The sequence below is a fragment of the Strongylocentrotus purpuratus genome, unplaced genomic scaffold (genome assembly GCF_000002235.5).
Source record: "Strongylocentrotus purpuratus isolate Spur 01 unplaced genomic scaffold, Spur_5.0 spur5_scaffold_18, whole genome shotgun sequence".
Taxonomy (NCBI): domain Eukaryota; kingdom Metazoa; phylum Echinodermata; class Echinoidea; order Camarodonta; family Strongylocentrotidae; genus Strongylocentrotus; species Strongylocentrotus purpuratus.
Window position 1 is genome coordinate 11,608,106 of NW_022145603.1, and position 26,390 is coordinate 11,634,495.

The window sequence follows — 26,390 nt, forward strand, 5'->3', positions numbered from 1 at the left end:
TGCCAAACAAGGCTAGCCTTTTGACAGGGTGAAGGTAACATTGTTCCCCCGCAGTGGAAAGAAATGGTGTCTGCCTTCGTTAGGGCTCGACCACGAAGTGATGCATATTCATTATGGCACATGCAATACGTCAGAACACATTTGAGTGAACCTTTGACCCCGTTCTGACAATGCAATCAGTGAATCTCGAGGGTCGCCCGATATGTGTGGGAGGGAGGACTGATTGAAGAATAAAAAAAACCATAAACAAACGAACAGGATCTATATTTGTAATGCAATTTCTGTTTCCTTTACTTATCAGCTATTTTCTTCTAAACCGCTTAGAGGCAATTTGCAATTTGCGGTATAGAAATATCTTATTATTATTATTTATACTAGTTGCACCAAGACCGACTGTATACTCACCAACCCAATAGTTAAAGAGGGGATCCAACTTTTATACATGTAGTGTTTCGATCCCTCAAAAGAGATTACTTTTGGAGAGGAGTGTTGATCAACGCAAGAATAAAAGGAATCTGATTATTCGAATACATGTATTAAACATATAGACAAACATGGGGTCCCCCTAAAAAAGGAAACACAATTATATTGGCTAATTACTCAATTATTACAAAGTATATTGGAAAACTCGTTTTCATGCACGTCTCTCATATCACACATCACAATTATGATCGATGCATCACACTTTTCCTCTCTCAAATCACACTGTAGACATGAATCCATGTTTGATTAAGGGTACATGCATAATTGGATTTCACTCAGTCACTGAACATAACGTTTTAATTTGACTTAATCTAATAACTTAAATAGATTATACTGTTCATTTGATGGACATCTTACCTAATAGTCACATTTTAGACACATACCTTTAAATTGAAAAGATAGACATTGTCTAAATTAATTAATACAATTTCTTACTTGCGTGCGTTGATGAAGACTCACTGCTCTCGAAAATAAATGCGATCTCCTTATCATGACATGATGATGTCCTATTTTGCAGAGGGTCAATATTCCAAAATAATTAGGACAAGATAATGATGTCAGCTTCATCGAAGACTTTCCATGACATGAATGGGTTATGCCCGGAGGCGCAATTTTTTCTTAAACACGCTATCGCCTTGCCAATTGTTGTAATAAATAGCAGGTAAGTGACTGATATATATAAAAGATAAATTGAGCTTTAACTAAAGCAAGCAAGCACAGGAAGGATTTAACCATGAACTTCGAAGCCACTATCAGAATGGGCACGTGCATTTTTATAAGAGGGGATTCCCGTTTTATGGCGTAATAATAAATGGGCAGAACCACAATGACAATTGTAACATTACTAATTGTTGATAGTTGTGAAAACAAAATTAGATTATCAGTGACCTATACAATCATGCTTTGCCCAACAAAACTTGCCTTTGATAGGGTAAAGATAGCCAAGCTTTTTCCCCTGATGTCGAATGAAATCGTGCCGTCCAGTCCGTCTGTCTGGATCACATGACACGAAGTTGTTGTACAAATTGGCACGCGTCCAACGCCAACTCTGACGATGACTGCTCCCGAGCATCCTATCTGAAAGCATGAATACAAAATGTAACCTTTTGTTCGAACACTGAATTCACCACGGACCTATTTCTCTTTCTCTCTCTCTCTCTCTCTCTCTCTCTCTCTCTCTCTCTCATAGGATAGTTAACGTATTAAAGGTACTATGTCCCATTTGCAGGCCAAATAAAATGATAACATTAAATTCCAATGGCATTTGAAAGATTATACTAATTGAGAATTTTCCTCTAAACAGAAGGACTTGAAAATTTCTTTTTTTTGGTGGGAAAATAACGATCATTAGTTGTCGAATCGCATTTAACGATCGCGGTATTTTAATTAATTAGTCTCAGTCCCTCGTACCGAATAGTCACACGTTTTGTACAGGGCAAAGATTGAATCAGCTTAATTTTGGCCATTACAAGAAATGGGTTATTTCTGTGGACATAATTATGCTCATGTAGGCCTACCCTTTACAGCTAATGTTATGTCTGCCATAACCGAAGAAAAAAGAAGTCAGTCAGTCACTCAATAGTGTCCGACAGTGATGTCTAGAAAGTAAAAACGGGTTGCATGGCATAATTTAAATACTAGGACACTGCTAAGGTTTAAATTTCATAGATAGGGCATACATGACATATTCATAATGCATGCAAAGTTAATTGCCTGCAAAAGGGCTACACTACCTTTAAAAGGCAACGCAGCCCGTGTAACAAGTTCATTTCTATGGAAGCAGACACAATTAGAGAAACATAATTTCGATTAAATAAAGTAATGAATGTTTGAAATATTAGATCAAAAAGTCTATGCGAATATCAAATTGACAGTTTCGTTGTGGACTGTGACCCCCCCCCCTCCCCCCCCCCCCCCAAAAAAAAAAAATCATTAATTTCTATTGTTCTCCTAAGTGCTTCTCCGTTGAGGCACTACTCAAAATATATTATGGATTGCATAGTATTACGGGTCTTCAAGCGAGAGAAGACCCCTGAGTAATACATTTTTGAAGAAAAAAGAAAGAGTTTTGGGGTCATGTTTTGTCTTGGGACAAATGGGAAAGTTGTCCTTCGCTACTTACAGAGACATTACCGATTCAGGCAACTTGAAAAGCCCTTACCTTGATATTCCAAATTAAAAGAAATCATAACTTTCTCATATTTGTCCGATTTCATTCAAACTTAATATCACCAGTCTCCCTCTCTGATTGTTCTGCTTTCGTATAGAGTAGTTTGCTATCAAAGTTGGCTTTCCATTGGATGTTAGAGAAAAGGGAACAGGTCAGTGACAGTTTTGGGGCCAAATCCGCTTAAAGATAAGAAAGGTATTAATTTTAAAGTTGCGATCAATCAAACACAAATTGGCAAATCTGTGACGAATCTTGGTTGCTCCTCTCCCATTTGCTCTGTACAGAAAATTTCATAAACTTTCATTTTTATTGCAGACGGGATAAATTGTTTCATACAGGCGTTGTATGAAAACATATACGACTGTAATTTTCTTTACGGCAAAAAGCAAAAAAAACATCAACATTTGATTTGACGCTTTTAGAGCATAAGGGAGGGGGGGGGGGTCACAATGTACGTCACAAAGTTTCAAATTTATATTTGATTGATCGAAACTTAAAAAATGAATTTTTTAAAATATTTTATCAAATTTTCCTCCAATTCCCAATGACCATGTTTCTTTCATTTGTCTGCTTTTATTTAAATCAATTTGTAGAAGGAGAAGTTCAACCTTTAAAATTAATACATTTCATATCTTTAAGCGGATTTGTTCCTTTTCTCTAACATCACGGTGGTTAATGACTGAATAACTAAATTTATTTGTTCTCTTTTCTTTCTATACTCTTATCCCCCCCCCCCTCCTTGTTCTACATTTCTTTCACCGATTATTCCCTGATATCTACAATTTTCAAAAAATTTATATAATTTTCATTATTCTTTTTTGTTTATATGTTATTTTTATTCCATCTATTTATTATCTTTTGAAAGCCAATTGATAACTTGCTTGCGGCCCAAAGAAATGTCGTGGACATGTCTAAAGAGGGCGTTTATTCACTTCTGGTAGTTGGACCAATTGATTTCATATTTTAATTTTAGACGGACCTTTGAAATCTTCATTTTTTTAGGGGGCATCTTTATGTATGGTAGGCTTTAAAAAAAGCAAACAGACTATTTCTTCACCTTTCTCAGAACTCAGATAAAACGATTTTCGAGAAGGTGCACGTTGTTGTATTATATTTTGTTTTATGAAGCAAGCACAATGTTGCTTCTCACTGTAATACTAAGACTTCTCCTAGACAAGTACTAATTATAAGGACCCAGGGAAGTCTCATCAGCTTCAATGCTGTCCTTCCTGTGGGATATGCAATTGTTAATAGTGAGCATAGGCCCTCGGAAATGTGAAAATGTGCACCCCCCCCCCCTTGAGCGCCAGGAGGGGGGGGGGGGGGGCCATCTCCCCCAAAAAGATAAAATTATCGTTTTTTTTACCCGTTTTTTTACCAGAGGGTGGGGGTCCAGCCCCCCCGGCCCCCCCCCCCCCCCCCCCTGGGTCCGCCACTGATTATGATCAATGCATCATACACGACGGATTTCTGAAAGTCCAAAGTGAACTGACAGAAAAGCGATCGTCGAAAGTAAGTGTTTTGCTGCTACACTTATTTATAGATGGTTGTCAAAATAAGACAGAAAGTGAGACATAATTTCTTTCATTTTTCCTCTCTCAAATCACACTGTATACATGAATCCATGTTTGATATTAAAGGTACATGCATATTTAGATTTCGCTCATTCACTGAACAAAACGTTTTAATCTGACTTAATCTAATAACTTAAATCGATGCTACTGTTCATTTGATGGACATTCTTACCTACTAGTAACATTTTAGACACATACCTTTACATTGGCTAAATTAAATAATACAATTTCTTACTTGCGTGCGTTGATGAAGAATCACTGCTCTCCAAAATAAATGCAATCTCCTTATCGCGACATTAGGATGTCCTATTTTGCAGAGGGTCAATATTCCAAAATAATTAGGAAAAAATAATGATGTCAGCTTCATCGAAGACTTTCCATGAAATGAATGGGTTATGCCCGGATGTGCCATTTATTTACACGCTATCGCCTTGCCACTTTTGTGATAAGTAAGTGACTGATAAGATAGATTGAGCTTTAAAGATAAACTTGAGTTCTGGTGAAAAAAGAAAAGAAAATGAATTCTCACAAAATCAAACGAAACTTACACTGAATGTTCAAGATTACAAATAAATGTCATTTGTCAAATAATTTTGGTAGAAAATGTGTAATGGCTGAATAACGATCATAAAAAGATAAGGAAACCAAGGTAAGCTAGCCCAGACACCATTTGTGTAGTCCCATATACACCTTTCTGTGTACAGTGCTTGTTACTTTACCAAGACTGGGCCAAATTTATTATGATTGTGATGACTCAAGAACCTTGCAGTACACACCAATACCTACATGCTACATGATCAACTTTTTCTGATCCATTCCACACCTTTTTCTTTAACAATGCAATCGCATGACCAGAACTCAACTTCATCTTTAAGAAATGGGGAGATTTTTTCGAGGGACTACCTGGTAATTCGAATAGAAATAAATGTGTGAATTCGTTGGTCTTATTTGTTAAATATGTAATTTTTCATAGTAGAGCTCATGGCCGTGTACCTTCCAGTGTGAAAATGTAAAGACAGATCGTTTGTTCATAAATGCTGAGCATATACGTCAATCAAATTGTTATCTTATAGATGTGCTTGAATGAAAACTTATATTGTATACTGAAGGTTTACAGTTTTGTTTATACGGATTATACTAATTTCAATATTGCATTACCAACCATATTCTCTATTAGCCAATATTAGGAAGTGAAACTATAATTTCACTCTCCATTCGTCTTAGGTGAATTATACGTCCATTTCGTTCTCCATATACATGTACCTTGCACCCACATGACAATAGGCCTACTTTGAAGCATGCAAAACAGATAATTTTTCCTATCACTGATCATAATTTATTCAACTGTTATATTCCTCCTATAATTTTGCTTTTAAAGTCGTATCATAAAACACTTATTTTTCCACATCCATTACCCACTTCCGTTATCCCACCATCAATATTCTTTGGTCTAAGGTGAAACCTATAATTGTTTGTTATGAATGTACTATTTTTAATGACTTTGTAATACTATTGTATTTTGTGCAGTATCCTTGTGTTAATACTTATGTAAATTGCACTCAATTGAGCCGAATGGCTGCCATGTACAATGTTTTTTATACCACAATAAAAAAAATATAAAAAAAAATATATATAGCGGAATTTATGAAGAAAAAAAACTTGAATTTACACCTACAAAAGTAGGAAGAACTAAAAGTGAATAAGGATATGAATGTGAACTGGTATGATGTGTCCAGTGTTGTGCGCGTGTGAACATGTGTATGTTTGCAAGGTGCTAGCTTGCGAGTGTGAATGTGAATGTTTACGGGGGGGGGGGGATTAAGTAGTAGAAGGGGTGGCGGGAGATATTGTCGGAGGTCCACTGTATACAAATATGCATTTTTTTTCTTCATGAATGATGGTAATATCTAAGTTCAGTATGTTATTAATATTGTTAGAAAAATGTCGTGATTTATTCCATTCTCCTTCTTTGCTCTCTGTTTTGTGAATAACATATTTGTGGTATGAAAGCAGATTTAAGATTTGAATATGTATGGAGTTATTTACATTGATTTGTATGTAATTATTTATTTTGAATGAATCTCTAATTCAAAAATATGGTTAACAAAAAAGGAATGAGTGAGTGCGCCTGAAAGTTTACAGCGGGGGGGGGGGGGGGGTAGTGCTTATGAGGAGCTGGGGTCATAATGTTCTTGCATTCTTTTTATCCTTTTTTTAGGGGGCGGCTTGAGCTCCTCAAAGCCCTCTAGAACTGCTTGATAGGAATTCTTCATATTATATTTCTGTGTTATAACTTATATGTTAACGTCGAGAAATCACAAATATGTTTTTAAAGTATTAAAAACGATACGAATCGATCTTTAGTTTCGAGGGGGGGGGGGGGGGGGGTGGGGGGATAGTGCTTATGGGGAGCTGGGGTCATTATGTTCTTGCATTCTTTTTATCCTTTTTTTAGGGGGCGGCTTGAGCTCCTCAAACCCCTCTAAAACTGCTTGATAGGAATTCTTCATATTAAATTTCTGTGTTATAACTTATATGTTAACGTCGAGAAATCACAGATATGTTTTTAAAGTATTAAAAACGATACGAATCAATCTTTAGTTTCGAATGGTTAAGTAACTCCCCCCAATAGTGGTTGCAATCAATAAGTTCTGTTCCTAAATTCTAATATTATCGACTAGGCGGATATCATCACAAATATGAGCAAAACAATCGATGCTTTCCAACAATATTTCTGTCTTTTCTCCGCTTAATGTCAGACTAGGACATCTATGAAAATGTTTAAGACATCAAATAAAACATCAACTTAATTATAACCCAAACAAAATGATAAAAAAGACACCCTGTCTTTCCACCTGTTATTCATACACACATAATAGTCAACAAATACATATCACATTCATACACTCGATTCCCATTACACTCACCCCCCCCCCCCCCCCCTCCCCTCATCCTTACCAAGTCTCAAGGTTCGTGAGAGAAGAAAAACATGTGTTTAATCTTCTGTCTCTTCATTATCCACAAAAAGCTTACGAATGATTGATATATGTTTATGGTGCTTTTTAAAGAGAAAACAAATATTTATTGCTTTTGTCTCCCTGAACTGTTGGCAATATATATATATATCAATCCATTTGCAACTTTCTTGTAAAACTCTTACAGTATTAGTTAAGCTCTATTACGATGTACGTTATCTTGAAATATACAAGAAAGACCCTATAAACTTTTAGTATTGCATATCCTCTAAACTGTAATTAAACGTTTATTCTAATTCTCATGTGTACTGCATCAACTAAATCACATCAGCAGTCAATCTCCATTACTCAATCCATCACCAATTGAAAATAAACGTCTTCAAATATCCAAGTCCTTGGATTTCACATTAAAAACGAAAATTGAATCACTAATCAAACGTCATTTACTCACATGTGTGCATTGTAAAACAGTATACAAATTGTTTCTTTATATATGAATAAAGTTCAACGTAACTTTACTAACAATTTAATACCAATATTCATAATTCCATTTCAACAACAATATCATCTTCGAGGTAAATTTCAATAAAGAATTGAATTAATTTAGTATTACTACGAGCATAACTATGTACATCTGCATCATACAATCATAAGTTTGTCCCCCCCCCCGGTCATGAAAAAATGTCAACCAATCTTCATCTTGGCTGAGAGATAATGGATAATGAATATGTACTAATTAATTTTATCACTTAATACTGCTTTACCTATCAACTACTTTATACTCCGTGGAGTCGTATTCAATCTTCGGATAGATTATTCAAACTTGTAAACTGTAATCTACTAATCCACAATGGTTCCATGATTAACTTAAAATAAGCAATCCTTTTCTCAAATACCTGCAGTTACTCAGAATCGTGCCCTTGGTAGTTACCAACGTTTAAAGATAAAGACCAGTTATGGTCATGTGATTGCATAGTGAAAGAAACGTTGTGGAATTGATCAGAAAAGGTTGATCATCTAGCATATAAGTATTGCTGTGTACTACAAGGTTTTGGAGTCATCAAAATGATACGAAATCTGGCCCAGTCTTCGTAAAGTTACAAGCACTGTACACAGAAATATGTATATGGGACTACGCACACGTGCGGGACACGTGCGTTTATCTCTCACAGTCCAATAGATAAACTAATTTACCAAATATATCAATTAATAGGCGGTTTCTCGGCAAAATTGGTATTATTACGTATTAGTCAAAACATATTCTTTCACATGATTGGTAATAAAGAGCTTCCATTTTATTTTTTTGAAATTGGAGCGTTTCCAATACTGGTCTTTACCTTTAACATAAAACGCCATTCTCTCAAAGATAAAGTTGAGTTCTGGTCATGCGATTGCATTGTGAAAGAAAAGGTGTGGAATCGATCAGAAAAAAGTTGATCATGTAGCATGTAAGTATTGATGTGGACTGCAAGGTTCTGGAGTCATCAAAATCATAATAAATTTGGCCCAGTCTTGGTAAATTAACAAGCACTGTACACAGAAAGATGTATAGGGGACTACACAAATGATGTCGGGGACTACCAAACTTGATTTCCTTATCTTTCTATTCTCATTACTCAGCCAGCATAAAGTTTCTACCAAAATTGTTTGGCAATTGACTGTAACCTTGAACATTCAGTGTAAATTTCGTTTGATTCTGTGAGAATTCATTTTTTTTTTAACCAGGGGGGTGTTTCACAAAGATCACAAGTCGAACTTAACTTTAACTTGGACTTAAATAATATGGAGAGCCATTTGTAGCCTTAACATAAAATATATTAAAAAGCCAAAATTGAAGTATTTTAGACTTTTCATAAATTCCACATCAAGAACATGAAATCCCTTTGATAAAAGAAAATATGGATGATTTGAAACAACATTTGTATGCCTTTTAAAATAACTTTTACACAATATTTTCAATGATGCTGACGGCTTTCCATAATTGTTAAGTCCAACTTAGAGATAAGTTAAACTTAGGATCTTTGTGAAACACTCCCCAGAACTCAAGTTTATCTTTAAGTTTCCACTTCCTTTCAACCACTCAACAGGCCTTGTTTACCAGCCTTACTAAACCTTCACTCATTTTGTCGGTGGGAAGCTTGTAAGTTGTAACTAACCAACATTCTATATGGTCAATAGCCTCAGACTTGCCCCTATGTTATCACGAGTTCAGGAATAAACTCACATAGTTTTTGTTGTAATTATATTCCGCCGACTAATTCAGACCCCTCACTGGTGTCTAATAAAACAGCCAGGGATAACAAGCTTCCAATATAAATACTTCCGTAGTCATCTAAACCTAGCTATTTTACTTTAACACATTCTATAACGAGAAAGAATGTCATTCTGTCTGTGTGGTGAAGTATCATCTCTGACTATGTTATTGTCCTGCTATTCTTAATACTATATTCAAATAATTGTAAAACTAGTACATTCTCATAAATAAAATTCATAGATGTAAAATTTTATAAATGAGCTATTTACAAACTATTTACATTCTTATGGTTTCAAATATTCATTCAGAAATTCAAAAATTACTCTTCTGTATATCTGTATATATAATTTATCTTTTTACACAATACTTAACAATTACATAAATACGTTTGATGATTGGAAAGAATATGTACATGCAACATTTTGATAATCATTCCAATAATGATTTTTCTACTGAGCGGCACGCTTGACACTGACCGTAACATTATAATGGTGGTTACTTTTGTTTACTATTAAATAAATAAACAGAATGGAATATATAAATAAAACTGTTGACATTCCTAAGAATAGAACAATTAATATGTTCCATACTTTGTCCTAATTTGTCTTCACTCTTGAATATATCAGTATTTCCTATTCAAATTATTAAGGAACCAAGTTTGAAATAAGCCACAAGGTAATCCAAACGCGTCCGCATTAAAGCACGTCTAACTATAAATACATTCTGAATTTGTATTTGAATATGTGTGACCTACTTAGCCTATGTATAAACATCACAAACAAGAGGTAAGAATTTACCAACAGAATCGGCTTCTTTACAGGTCTGTGCCATTACAATTATATTAATATCATGTGTAAACAATATCTGGTATGTAAACAAATATTCAATAAAACATCAATTGATGTGTGCAAAATCAAAATAATAATAAATATTCTATAAATGTCATCACTTCACGTTGGTTCCATTTTCGACAACAAAATTACCACAAGTCATTAAAACATTTCACAAATATAAACGATTTTACAATCTGTAATAAAAGGCAATATTCAAAACAGACCACTGGAATCCTTTAATGTAATTAAAGTGACTCAGTAACATCGTTGAAGGTTTTTTAACAAATTGCGTAATTCTTGTATGAAATGTTACTTATTACCTTCCTTCTACTGTACTGACCCTATAACATGCAAAGAAACCCTGCAAAATTTCTCAAACCACAACTATATCTATGGTTTTCTTTGAAGGCGTCACTGTGGACTTGAACACCCTCTAACAGTGATTAACAGTAAATTATCCCAACCATTTTTGAAGTTTCCTAACCGTTTTCCCATGAAAATAAGATCAAAGACAGATTTTAAAACATCTTTCAACACTTAAATGTCTAGAATGGTATAAGAGCCAATTCATAGCTTTTGTGACGATTTACATTCACCTAAAATGTAATTCAATTGTAATAATATAGTTGGGAGAATTAAGGTATCGATCAGATCAGTTTTTCCCAATTAGGTAACATTAATAATGTGTTTTCACTCAAACCTTTAGATTATCTTTAATTGTACATCTAGCATTGGAGTCACTATACCTTAGCACCATTTTCTCCCATTTTTACATTGTTACCAAGTCCCTTTAAGAGGAGAAAGTGCTTTGCTGACAAAATGCTATACAATGTCTAACAAATTGAAATCAATCGTAGCGGTGACGAGACATCAACACCACAATAAATGACTTCAACAGACAGGGTGACGAACCCCTATAACTATCATCTCAATGAAATCCCTGAATGGAAGCTCTTATTATTGTTTACTATGCCATTAAGATTGTGTACTCACGAAGTAATCTATCAAAACTGTATTGGACTGTATTTCCAGGGAGATTACTCTACTTTCTTTTTTACCAGTAAAGATAGAGCTGACCATAAACCAACTAATTTGTTTGCGAAAGGAAACCCTATTTATACCCTTTGAGCAGACAGCAAAATTGGTATCTCCCGCTTATTTGTGTACAAAAGATCTAACGCACGAACACTACATTGGCCTTAATGCAATACTACAACGCACGTAGTCATTGGGGGAAACATATCACATTTATACAATAAATCTTGTAAACCAGTGAAAAAAATGTTGACAAAAATAGCTTCCAAGCATTTGAGGAATGCTTAGGCTAACCTCCCATAAAATGCCACGTACTTAGCAGTCCCACAACAACATGTTCTGTAATGTTGTTGAAGTGAACATCACTTGAAAACAAAAAAATATTCTACACGACCGTACTCCATGCTCCAGTCTTAAACTATGTGCGTACGCACTAATATATTTAAATAAATTATACCAGTCTAATTTGGATATAAATGTCACAGTTCAGCTGTTTAAGCTGATTACTGGATTTCACTTGTCTACCTCTGTATGTGCATTAACATAGTACAATATATGAAAAGGAGTTACTAGAATTCTGTTAATATTGAAAACAAGAAGAAAACAAAATCAGCCGGAGGAATTTTCACCACAGAACGCTTAAAGTATTGTCTGGTCCCAAACGAACGGTCGTATCATCAACTGCTCAAACGTTTTCTGCAAAAAAGAATGAATAAAAGAGAGTTAATCTCAATGAGACCACAGGTTTTCCAGACATCCCCTAAACGTGGATTTCTTCTGAAGCCAAAATACACCTTAAATGATGATTTCGCGTGTTTTTTCTTTTCTTTCGAATTCACACCCTAAACGGGTATTTCAAAAAAGTATACTCCTAGACAAGTATTTAGAAACATTATTGTAACCCCTTGAGTATTTTGAAGTGCGACACAGATCACCATTTAATTTGTTGACAATGTAAACAAATAATCAACTTGCACTGTAAAATTTACAACATAAACACTCATTTAAATAGAGAACCAATAACATCAACTTGTGCATTTCCAAATGGATTTAATGTATATAGCTATCATAAGTTCTTACTTTGAAAAAAAAGAATTACATTTCAAATTTGTGCTATTTTATACATGTAGTGTTTAAAAAGAGTACACAATGTACAATGAACAGTTACTATTCTACTAACTGTGCAAAACAAATTAATAGGGACCAGCTATAGGCGTGAGATTTGGTAGGTCTGGGTCGGTATCTTGGGCATCCATTTTGATCTACTGAAAATATTAATTTAAAATCGTTTCAAATAACGCGCTTGTAGCTAGCTAAGGTGCATTCCTGGAGATATATAATGAGAATTTGCGCTAATTTTAATCCATGGGTTATGTAAACGAGGGTTTAAACCGTGGGTTAAATTTAAATCTGACCCTTAGGGCTAGAAAAATACCCCAAACGCGTATACCGGCGCGTACAGCAGGATTTTAAACCATTTTAAAAAAGAATCCTTTTTCTTAAAAATGGCCCCCAAATAGACGTTCTTAAACCCCTTAATGCGGCACCGCAAGCACAAGGACCGCGTCCAAAAAAAAAACACTCCCCTTTATACGCGTTTTTAGTCACTGTGTGTGTATCTATTTGGGGTTTTACAGACGTGTATCAATCAGATATGATTATTTGATTGATACACGTCTGTAAAAACCTAATTACACGCATGCTTACAGCATATATATTTGACTAAGACCCCCGAGAACAACCCATCCAAAGACAATGATATTACATGCTGTAGCACAGCAACAGTTCAAGGGCATGTCCTGTACGTATACATACCTCGTTTACGCCGCCATTTCTTTATTAGGTCCGCCACAAAGTCGATCCTTCTTTTTGTATAGTTGCCATACGCTTGTGACTGCAAGTCCTGAGAAGAAAAATCAGTATGATGTCCACTTAAAACAAAGACAATAGATTCATAAGCGGGTGAAGTCTCAGTGCCCCAATCTTTAACAATAATCATTATCATTGAAGTGAGGAAGACAGACTTCACCCACACCGAAAATATACTCTGTAAGATAATGAAATAGACCCCCACCTAATATCACCGCACATGTAGTAGATCTTTATTGACAAAACTATTTTTTCTGTGAGAGTAAATACATTCTCTTTTGAGGAATATTTAGTAAAAAAGCATCTGGAAAGCAATTTGATCATAACAGCGATACTGTTCATTAGGGGTGCTGCTGCGGATGTTTCTTTTATTCTCTAAACTCCCTGAATCTAACAAGGAGGTGCCCACAAGTCAATGGTTGTGCTAACTACTTGTCAACTTAACGAAAACAATAATCAATCATAATCACTGTCTTAAATGCAATTACAATTCTTCAACTTACCAAGCAAAACCATGGTCCCAATCACTGCATTATGAAAAAAATCACATAGAAATATTATGGTAAGATATTTACTATGCAGTCTTAGAACTTGAATATACAGCACAGCTACTTAACAATATCATATATTGTACCTAATACAGAGAATAATTATTCCAGCTGTAAAGTAGCTAAGCCATGAGACGGCGCTAAATAATTGAAGTAAGTTCTTTCCACCTGGTGCCCGTTTACTTCAACAGGATGGAGAGGGGCAAATGAAGATAATTGTCTTGCCAAAACATGTACATCTTTTATTTATTGTCTCGACACATTCTTTCGATATCAACATTTTGTAGGCATGGACTGTTCTGAAGTCCTAGAAATAGGGTACATTTCACGGGCCCCAACCCTCGGAAATTTGGGCTATTATTTTGAGTGGTAAATACCGTGATATTGTGACATGGAGATTCGTTATTAAATTAATAAAGACATATACAAATGAGTGATGACCATGTAGCATATAAGTATTGGTCTGTACTACAAGGTTCTGAAATCATCAAAATGAAAAGGAATTTGACCCAGTCTTGGTAAATGTAGCAAGCACGTACAAGATTGATGTATTTGGGACTACACAAACATTTGGCATAAAAATAAGGCCCACATTTAAGGGCTGTCACATGTCATATTTAGAATATGAAGGCATTTGAAGAGCCATGCTTCTCAGGGAACATTTTGTTTGTCTGATGTTCTTCCACAATTGAACAATAACAATGAAAACGCTCACAAATTATTTTTCGACTCTCCCTAGAACCTTCTCTTCAATCGGAACAAAATGAAAACACTTAGTATTCTGACCTGCTAAAACGGTGTTGCGGATGTGGTTGTCGGCATGCTTGATGCTGTCATCTGTCGTGGATGGCTTTATTATGACCGACGTTGTACTAGTAACAACCTTGGTAACGTTTAGGGTTGCAACGCAGATAAAGGGTATGTTACTAGGATGTGCTGTGATGGTAGACGTCACGTTCTCAGTTCCATCCGCATTGGATGAAATGGTCATCTTATCTTCTGAGCTGATCACACTGCCGTTGTGCGTCCAGTAGAGGGTAGTCAGTCCGGCTGAAGCTCCATTGGCCGTGCAGGACAGTTCGACAGTAGAAGAATTGTCCACCCGAAGTTGACATTGGGAGCTATCATTCAAGCCAGGAGGTGTACAAAGATCAATGAGTGGAAAGGGCTTCATTGGTGGAACTATAAATGGGAACAAACCACACACATGCACACAAAAATGATAACAAAAACAAAACAAATCAAACAAGCATGCAAACAAAATTATTTGTTGGGATTGGATGATAAAGGACCAAGGCTCACAAGGGGCTAAATTATCAAATTATCAGCTTCCTGACCCTCACAACTTTTGAAATTTCGTAAGTTGTGATGGCATGAATGGTGCCACTGTAATATGCCATCATGGCCATTGTTAATCCGCTAATTGTGATCATAAATCTTCCTTCATGTACTGAACTTAAATATTGCCTCTTCATCCAATAATTTTTTCTTCTTCCATTTTCAACAAGAAAATTACAAACTGTATACAATAACTAACTTACAAACAACATTTTACAAAGTATACAAAAGTAATTATACAGGTGTGTAAGTTTTGTTGTTCCATTGCATAACAAAAAACATTATCTATATTATTCTAAACTAAGTTACAAGAAATTATGAGATAATCATATCATACAATCTAAATCAACAAGAAAAATAAAAGCGTTTGTTGTATCATATACAGTCTAACATTACAAACTTGTTAGACTTGTGTGACCTCGGCTAGTGAAAAAAACAATCTCGTCTATAGACTCGTCTGTGTTTTCTTTGATTAAGCGATAGCATATCTAACACTGCGCCAAATTTTGGATTTGAATTACACAAATGTATAACTGTAGAATTGAAGGACGAACAAGAAGAAAATAAATAAGAAAGAATAACAAAACAAAACAAAAGAAAGAATAAGAAAAAGGAAAAAGAGAATTTAAAAAAAAGGAAAAAGAGAAGAAGAAAAAGAAAACAAGGAGAAGAATACTAGGACGAAGAAAAAGAATAAATAAGAAAGACATGAATAAGAAAAACAAAAGGAGGAAGAAGTGGAGGCAGAATAAATGAAGAAAAAGAAGAAGAAGAAAATGGATAAGACGAAGGATAGGAAGAACAAGAAGAAGATAAATGGAGGAAGAAGGATGACCCCCTGTCGGTCTGTTTTTGTTTGTGATCTACTGGTGATGCAAGCAAATTCTTGAAATAAAGTTAGCATGAAACTTATTTTGTTATTAATAAAAACTAAATGACCCTATAAGGAAATAATTAGTGTCATCACTAGTGCCACTCAGACAGCATTCTAGACCATACATTTGTACGTGCCAGGATGGATATGAAAAGGATAGGAACGTGCTTATTTGGTGCTTGCCCCTGTCACACTGGCGTCAGCTACCAGAAAAAAAAACGTCTGAATGATCCACGTACACATAACCAGAAGTATTATGTCACAGCTAATATTTTTTTTTATCTCAAAGAATTGCCTTCCGAGACTTATGAATAGTGACACAAATAATCTTTGACAAATCCAATTAGAAGTCATGTAAATATATAGGTATGAAATACTGAAAAAGGGATTTAAAAAAAGACATTCAAGAAAAGGACTGCATTTGAACCACAAGCCACTGAATCATCATGGTTATGAATTTGTCATTTTCAAATATAATTAGGCCCTTACAAACGAACGTTCCCCTTCGGTTTTTACAAATGGGAAGCTTACCAGCAACTTGGAGATCAGTTTTATTCCAGATCAAGTGACCTCTATCATCCGATACTTTGCAGAAGTATTTGCCGGCATCACTCGTGGTTACGTTTTTAATCGCTAACGAGAAGTCGTCCAGTATTTCAAGCATTCCGTTCTTCGTTGGAGAAGGGTCCCTATTTTCAATCCAGGCGATAAATAGTTCCTTCCCCTCTATCAAAACAAGCAACAAGGGTACACATCGTTAGCCATAATCACAGCTAAGGGTTACATTTGTACTACTCAGTTCATTCTTAAAAGTTAGGCTCAATTAATTTTGTCCAGCTTTGAATGCTTAAATCAAAGTTTGAAAATAATCTTCTGTATTAAAAAGGGTTTTGGAGAACCGTCCCAAAGGCCTATATAGTGTTTTGTGTATTCCCAGACGGCGTTACCCTACAGTTATAAGGATTTCTGAGGAAATAGAAAACATATCATTATATATCTATACAGGCATACAAGGCCTGTTGGATGTCAGCATGATATATCACCTGATACCAATAATCGAGTCAGCAAAGTACCGTAGCGGATTACCCAATGTGGTCGGTTAATATCAGAGCAGAATATAATCTGATAACCTAGGTGATATAGTTGCAATAGTAAGGTACCCGAACTATATTGTCTCCTAGAGTATAGTGATGACCCAGTAAGATACTGAGGAAACAAGTCTTCCAGCGCGCGCGCGCTACTCAGCTTCTGTAGATCGTCGCCTTTAGATTATATTCTGTAACAGTAAGTTGCTGGGAATGCTTGTGCGGAATACGCGTGCGTATTATCAGGGAGTGCAGCCTATGCGAAATACATCATGCTCGACCCGCTGTAGCGGCGGATCCAAGAGTTTTTTTTTAAAGGAGGGGCATGAAGTGTTAAATCGGCGTGGGGTCCGGGGCCAAAGAAAAAATTGAACTATGAGATGCTTTATGGTACATTCTGAGGCATTTCTGAATGCGTAAACTGAACATTTATTTGAAAATTCTTGGCTTTTTTTTGGAAGGAAAAGGGGGCATTAAAACCCCGACGCTCCCCATGGGTCCGGCCTAGCTGGCAGGGCTAGCTAGCGCGACCCGGCAAGGCTAGCTCTCTGCAGTACGCCCAGGACTGGCGTCGACCGCCGGCGTCCCCGCTAGACCCGCAGAGCTCGCATTCCTGCGGCTAGCTAGCATCAGATACAGTTTCAGCTGGTCGGCGCAGCTAGCCTTGCCCTGCTGGTGGTTCCTTGTCTTCACTCCAAAAATATCTACAATGTATACCGTAAGTTTTAAATATATAGATCTAGATATTCATCTAAGTCAGAGGAATAATCGATAGAGTCTAATTATAAGGACTAATATTGTTTGAAAACCATTTGCCTTTGTATTTCATGAGACCTAGATCTAGTAGTCCCAAATATAAACTTTTCTGTGTGTGATTCTATCGTTATTTGTGTGTGTGTGTTGGCAATTTTTCTACGAAAAAGTGTTGTACAATCAAAATTCATCCAACTTGAGCATACCAAATTCCACTTCACACTCCTATAATTTCAATGCATAAGGTCTAGCCATTAATTAACCGGTATCGACGTCATAAAACTCATTTCCTATTAGTACTTTTCCACACATGCATGTAGATTTCTAGGTCTACAAAACAAATACCGGTAGCCTAGATCTAGATCTAACGTTAGGTGTCTAGGCCTAATAAATTATAAATAGGAGAAAATGTAAATTATTGTTCAATTGAATATTGAATATAGATCTAAATCATTATGATGCTTCAAAATCATACTGCAGTTTAAATAACCTTAAAAAATCAGTTCTCTTATTTAATTTCATCTGATTCACACTCACAGTCACAGCTCAAAATCGCGTTGAAAAAATGCAAAAAATGCCCCTTGAAAGCTTGATTTTATTCCATTGCACTTTGTTTCACTAGCGTTTGCGCATCGATAGACTTTATGATAGACTCTGTCTAGATCAACAGAAAATTCAATGAAATTTTGGGCAAACCCTGATAATACTGCGGCTATTTGTGCTGCTCACTCTCCTCATTTGGCATGTTTGGCGCTATATAGCCAATGTACTATGTAGGTATTTCATTTTAAATAATTATTTTATAGTCAAGATGACCATATTGTCTACAAATTCTTGACATGCTTGTGAAATATTCCACCACTCATTCAAGGACTCTGCACAGTATAGCCTAACGGTTCATTGTGCGCAATGCTTGCACATGTCTGTAGATTATATAGGCCTACACGATAAAAAACAACAACAATGGTTTATTCACAAAATCAGTAGGGGTGCTGGTACGTGAATAAGCATCGTCCGCATAAACGACAATACCCTCGTAAACGCAGACCATTCGCATCCAGAAAAATAAGGATCATCCACATTTTTGTGAAGGATCCGGATTCCTGATCCGCGCGTTGGTGATGCGAAAAACGAATTCCGCGATGATGCTTCATAATGCATTTTACACTTACGCAGAGACTTTCACTTTTATGAACAATAAATCCTAGGGAAGACGGACAACCCATAGAAAGTAGACGGTGAACTGGGGGTATTTTATTACGCGGAATCCGTTTTTTCGCATTAATTGCCAGCACGCGGATCAGGAACCCTGTACCCGCAGAGCACCGAAGAAGAAAAAACGTCTGTGAAAATTGCAGACTATCCTTATTTTTTTAGGTCGAGACTTGTCCGCGTTTACCAGGATATTCTTGTTTATGCGGACAATCTTCATTCTCAGACCAGTGCCCCTACTGAAAATGGCAATATTCCTCACATCAATTCCACTCACTTGGCACAAAGTACCCTGCAGGAAGTCAAGCTAGGGCCATGCAAGGACAAGTAAAAGAGCCACATCCATAATTGTAATTTGCAATTATTATTTTTCTTTTTCATAAAGATAGAGAATGATAGGAATAACTCATTGTTAGAAATACACATCACAAGATTTGAAAAAAAAAAAAAAAACTATCTATTTTTGTATTTGGGACCATTAAATGGCAAAATGGAATGATGATGCATTATGGAGCAGACAGCATGTTATTGGCCATTAACACATAATAACCAGGATTTTTCACTGAATATTTTGTAGATGGAGTATATTAATTGTTCTTTATGTTATAATTTCATTATATTTTAATCAATCAGATTTTATATGTTTTCATTGAAATGAGTTATCAATGTAATTTTTTTGGGTAAAATTGTTTCTTAGGATCATACACTGGCCCAACTCTATTTTTGAAGAAAAAAATGTTATTGTTTTGGTAATTACTGTTGTATACGAACAAGCAAAGGGCATATACAGTAGTACACAATAAGCACTGACTTGAACAATTCAGGGAAAGCTATTTATAGTGGAGGGAGGGGGGGGGGGGGTAATGATCCTATGCACCTAATTCTGCATCGGTGTAGTACGTGTTGTTATAGGGTTCTATAGACTATTACCCCCCCCCCCCCTGGACAATCACCCCTGACAATTACCGCAAAAGGACATTTTACCCCCCCCCCCTCTGAAAACTTAGCCCCCCCCCCCTAAGCCTCAATTGAAGCTGTTATTCAACCCTTACACTGACAGCAGTGATCAAGGTTGACCTCTCAGTCATGAATATAAGCCATAAGGGGGGGGGGGGTTATACTTTGCACCATACAAGTAGGGTGGTCCTATACACCCAATTCAGCATCCAGTGGTTCCTATCATTTGTGATTTTTCCAAACATTATTTAAGTCAATTTTATAAATTTGCTTGCATCTTCAAATTGGAGTGATCGAATGCCGTTTGAGCAATTTTTTAATTTTATTTTCATATTGCATCTTTTTAATACAAACAGAAAACCTAACATGCTTGAAGATGTAGAAGATCCTCGCTATCCATCCACCTTCGCAGCTTCTTTTGCCTCACAATTACCTCTGTCACAAGCCCTATCAAACACCGTGCCTGATTATGGTGCAGCTGACAGCACTGGGGACACTTTGCCTCAATTGAAGCTGTTATTCAACCCTTAGACACAACCACTTGCCTGTTAATTACCTGCTATGAAAGAAATTACATATGGTGGTAAGTACTAAGTACATCGAAGCAGCAATGGATGTGGGGCTGTCTCACTAACAGCAGTGATCATGGTTGACGTACTCTCAGTCGTATAATCATCATGGGCGGGGGTCATACGTTGATGCTATACAAGTAGCATGATCCTATACACCTAATGCTACATCCAGTGTTCCCATCATTTGTGATTGTCCCAGAGATTAAGTCAATTTTATAAATTTCCTTGCATCTTCACATTTGAGTGAATTTTCTTTTAGCATGGGGCATGGGGGGGGGGGGGTGGTCATACTTTGATGTCATACAAGTAGCATGATTCTGTACACCCTATTCTGTTTTAAGTTACGTTTATAAATTTGATTACATCTTCACATTGATTTGAATGCTAGCTGTCATAAAATTAGTGTAATTTCATGTTAATATTGCATCTATTATGAACAGAAACCAAACATGCTTGAAGATGTAGGAGATCCTTGCTATCCATCCACCTTCGCAGCTTCTTTTGCCTCACAATTGCCTCTGTAACAAGTCCTATTAAACACCGTGCCTGCTTATGGTGCAGCTGACAGCACTGGGGACACTTTGCCTCAATTGAAGCTGTTATTCAACCCTTAGACACAACCACTTGCCTGTTAATTACCTGCTATGAAAGAAATTACATATGGTGGTAAGTACTAAGTACATCGAAGCAGCAATGGATGTGGGGCTGTCTCACTAACAGCAGTGATCATGGTTGACGTACTCTCAGTCGTATAATCATCATGGGCGGGGGTCATACGTTGATGCTATACAAGTAGCATGATCCTATACACCTAATGCTACATCCAGTGTTCCCATCATTTGTGATTGTCCCAGAGATTAAGTCAATTTTATAAATTTCCTTGCATCTTCACATTTGAGTGAATTTTCTTTTAGCATGGGGCATGGGGGGGGGGGGGTGGTCATACTTTGATGTCATACAAGTAGCATGATTCTGTACACCCTATTCTGTTTTAAGTTACGTTTATAAATTTGATTACATCTTCACATTGATTTGAATGCTAGCTGTCATAAAATTAGTGTAATTTCATGTTAATATTGCATCTATTATGAACAGAAACCAAACATGCTTGAAGATGTAGGAGATCCTTGCTATCCATCCACCTTCGCAGCTTCTTTTGCCTCACAATTGCCTCTGTAACAAGTCCTATTAAACACCGTGCCTGCTTATGGTGCAGCTGACAGCACTGGGGACACTTTGCCTCAATTGAAGCTGTTATTCAACCCTTAGACACAACCACTTGCCTGCTAATTACCTGCTATGAAAGAAATTACATATTGGGGTAAGTACATCGAAGCAGCAATGGGTGTGGGGCTGTCTTATTAACAGCAGTGATCATGGTTGACGCACTCTCAGTCGTATAATCATCATGGGCGGGGGTCATACGTTGATGCTATACAAGTAGCATGATCCTATACACCTAATGCTACATCCAGTGTTCCCATCATTTGTGATTTTCCCAGAGATTAAGTCAATTTTATAAATTTCCTTGCATCTTCACATTTGAGTGAATTTTGTTTTAGCATGGGGTATGGGGGGGGGGGCATACTTTGATGTCATACAAGTAGCATGATTCTGTACACCCAATTCTGTTTTAAGTTTCGTTTATAGATCTGATTGCATTTGACATTCTTGATCATGTACGATATCCTCGCTATCCTTCCACCTTCACAGCTTCTTTTGCCTCACAATTACTTCTGTCACATACAAGTCCTAACACCATGCCTGCTTTTGGTGCAGGGAGCCTAAAGGGCATTTCCAATTTCCTTTGGTTGTTGCCACTTTTTTTTTTAATGAATGCGTTTTAAGCCTTGTAATTGCGATATCTTAGTAATCATTTGAGGTATGAACTTCAAACCTGCTAATAGTACATGTATGTATCACTTTAGGAAGACAATCTGATTATATTTTGGGGTAAGTAGGTCAAAGGTCACATAAGGATTTCTCTTTATGCCAATAGAAAAAACTCTCACATTGTTTAATACAGATAACGTTATAGAATTTACACAATGGAGGGATTTTATTTTTTATTTTTTAATCTCTGAAACCCCAAACTGTACAAAATCCAGGAATGAAAATTTAATCTAATGATACTTTGATCTCAAGATATATGTTTTGGCGGACCCGCCTCCCACTAGCATAGAGTGTTGAAATAGTCACACACTTTTTACAGCAAACGTTATTGTTGAGGCATAACATAAACTGTTTTGCGAGAACGTGCAGTTTTCTTCATGTTGGACTGTTTTCAAGATATGTAATTTTCGATCTTTACCAATTAGTATTGCATCTGTTGGATCATTTAGAAGAAACACCTACTTATGATATTCATATTAATGTTTAAATGTGCCACATTAATCTGTACAAAGTAAAAAGGGTATTTATTCAAGATTAAAATGATAGTGTTTAAGCCTATATTATACACTATTTATTTAAAAAAAAATCAGTAATGTGAAGATAAGTTGAGGCCAGCAGTCTGCAATACTTTGAAACAGATAAAGTCCTGCAAAGGAAACAAAATAGAGCCTCAAGCACGTAAGGAAATTTGTGTCGAAGTGTTGAAATGAAAAATTATCTTACAGTAGTCTGATTGGTGTCCCTTTTTTATCTCCTTTGCAGCTTTGCTCAAGCTCAGCATCCGTTATTACATTATTCCTTCACTTTTTATCAAAATTTAATGAATTTTTTTCTTTTCTCTTTGTTTCTTTTATTTGATAGAGCTACTAGCAAAGGAACAACTTCAACACTGCATCAAATGGCTCGACCAAAGTTATCAGTGGAGCAATATTCACCTGGTTTCCCCAAAACAAAACAGCACATCCCAAAGAATGGTGAACTCCAGTTGAAAAGACATGCGATTTTGAAATAACCATGGTCATTTCAGACATCTTGCGGGAGAATTAAAAGGGGCAAGAACAGTCAGTGATTTAGATACATTTTACCATCAGGAGCATTCACTGCATTGCACAGTATGTAACTGAATAGTTGGAGAGAAACTGGACTCTGTGTAACTATACTAGACATGACAAGTACAGAAGTACTAGCTAGTAATGGACAAGGAATTTTACTCACGTGAGCAGTTCAAAACCAAATCCAAGTAAGTTTTCCTCAAGTGTATCCAACCAGCCCTTCAAATGCTGCACCTAGACCACAAGGCCATCCAAAACTGCACCACTCCGACAATTCTGGGAGTTACAGTCAGATCTCAAATGGAATTTCCAAGTGTTTGATATGATATCAAGTGCCGGCAAGCGACTATACATTTACGACATCTCAGAGTATCATGTGAAGATCTAGCAGACATCTTCTCGACATATATCCGATCTTCGCTAGAATACGCTTCTCCAGTTTGGTCCACATCAATTTCCCGAACAGTTATCTTGCAGTCTGAAGAAAGTGCAGAAACGTGTCTGCTGTATTATCCTTGGATAAGAACAGTTGTATGAAACCACTCGTTTCTCTCCAGAGTCTAACTTCTTGCCGTCTTGCCCTTCTTGAATCCTTTTCTCTCAAACTGTTTAAGTCATCACGAGATCGAATTATGTTCTATCGCCAACTCGTCGCCAAACCTCTTGCCATGAACTATGAAACTCTCTACACATAACTATACCCTATTGTAGAACTGAGAGACACCGCACTTCAATTATTCCCTATATCGTACAACTCCTTAACAACCAACTGTGATTTTAATTATCTTTGTCATGTTTGTATTTATTTATTTTTGCTTACCATATTATTGTTTTTCATTCTTCTCTTTTCCATTCTTCATTCTTTTATCCTCCCCTCTCATGTACTTTTTCTCCTTCTCTCTAAATCAGCAATTAAAGTACTTACATGCATTATGATTATTATTACAATTTTGATTAATTACAAAAGAGTCATCTCAGAATGAAGTATCTTTTTAATCAATCTTTTTATTCATTATGTTTAGCTTGTATTTAGGTTTTTCACACCAATTAACCAATGTATCGGTTATTACAGAATTTTGAAATCACAATTATAGGCATGTATTTTCTGAGGAGAGGGTGGTGTTGACTTTTTGTGACTGCTTTTATTTGTGTTTGCGATGGGATTTCATTTCTTTCATTACCCATTGTCGGTTTAATTCAAAACTGTATGAGTTTTAGAGCTCAATAAGTAATAAGTCTTATTTAGGTATCAACAAAAGCTTATACTCTGAACATAATTGTTTAAATATAAGGTTATACTATTTACAATTGCTATACAATTTCTTTTTGGAGCATTTTTTGGGTACTAAAGTTCTTGCTAGATGTTAACCCAATTAAGCCATGCGTAAACAATTTTCAATATTATTATTCTACTCAAAGAAAAGAACGGGGTGATTTTTTTCCTATTTGTATACCTTTTTTCCTGTGTTTGGTACTAAATTTGTCATTACAGGAAATATATATTTTTGAAGTCATTGCCAATTTTCATGAGTTCGGCTCATGGTCAATTTTAGTTGAATTGCCCACATTCAAATGTATACAATTCTTTAAAATCATATTGATTTTATTTTGGCATGTATTCTTTGGTAGCAAAAATACACCCATCACATTAGGTAATTAAGCTAAGGGTAATTGCTGGTAAATTTTCGAATTCTCTGGTGTGCAAGTTTTATATAATCTCTCTATCTTTTATGAGGGAAAAGGTTAAACAAATACCTACAGTCTTCTCAGAAAATACATAGTGCATGTACAGTGTAAGTTTAACTTAAATTATTGATATTCCTGTTATAGGCAGTTTAAGACTTTTCAACTGATATCTTGTCATGATCTTGGTTTTTGATAATTAATCGGTAGTGTTAATAGTTTAGCATGGGTTGAGTTACTGAGAGGGCACTGATGTCATGGGGGGGGGGGGGGCTGCTGCTCTTATTAATTGAATTAATTGTTTAGACAGATAACTGGAATCTCAAGTTGGAGCATATGTGGGAGGGGTCGATCATGTTGCATTCCTTTACTTTTCTTTTCACTCCTTGATGGGATGTCACATATCATTTCAGATACCCCTCCCCCCCCTATAGGTATTCCTCTCAAGCAAATCAATCGATAGAGGAATGTGTAATTGGGTTAGTTCAGCAATTACATAATGATGCCTTTTGTCTCAAATTTTCAGACTTGTTGGATTGGATAGGAAAGGATCTTAAAGTAGTGTAGTTATTTTGGCTCTATGTTCTCCAGTTTCGCTCTGATGAGTGCGAGGTTATGTCTTTTGTATGTCTTTTTTGAGAGGCATGTGCATTAGTCTTTTCTCTCTTTCATAGTATCAACTTGTATTGACATCTTTATATTAATTGCAATCATGAGATGTGTAATAACGAGTACATTTGTAGGTTCTATTATAATTTGTTTTTTTCTTTGGTGATGGATCCTTTCTCTGAATGCAATTTGTACTTTATTTGCCTGTATAAACATCTATGTGTTTTTACATTTGTTGTTGTTCAGCTACCCTAAATACCCGACGTTATATTATTACCAAGAATGTGTTTCTTCTAACAATATTGACAGAAGAATTATATCTTTAATAAACGATTTTATCAGTATTGTACTACATGTACTTCAAACTGGATGAGATTTATTCTTTTGCAATTTCATGTCTTTGAATTGTTCGTTTGTGCCATTAAGTCAGTGTAGACAGACGCGGATCCACGTGGCGATTTTTCCGGCCCTGCTCCCCCCCACCCTCTAGTCTAAAAAAAATGTTTAAAAAAATAGGATAATAACGTAAATTTAACCTTTTTTTAAACAAAAACAAAAGCGGCGCCCAAATTTTTTTAAAAAAATTTCGCCCACACCAAAACAAAATATTACACCCCCCCC

General features: G+C 36.0%; 2 long non-coding RNA genes across 2 annotated transcripts; one reads left to right on the forward strand and one right to left on the reverse strand.

The window, feature by feature from the left end:
• Positions 1-11,347: 11,347 nt before the first annotated feature.
• On the reverse strand, positions 11,348-13,213 carry LOC105442464. Its single transcript, XR_004064620.1, has 2 exons — positions 13,140-13,213; positions 11,348-12,020 (listed from the first exon to the last, which is right to left on the reverse strand). It is a non-coding gene; the product is annotated as an uncharacterized LOC105442464 (long non-coding RNA).
• Positions 13,214-17,406: 4,193 nt separating this feature from the next.
• LOC105440171 lies at positions 17,407-26,159 on the forward strand. Its single transcript, XR_004064702.1, has 5 exons — positions 17,407-17,756; positions 20,317-20,543; positions 20,973-21,198; positions 21,628-21,853; positions 23,287-26,159. It is a non-coding gene; the product is annotated as an uncharacterized LOC105440171 (long non-coding RNA).
• Positions 26,160-26,390: the final 231 nt, after the last annotated feature.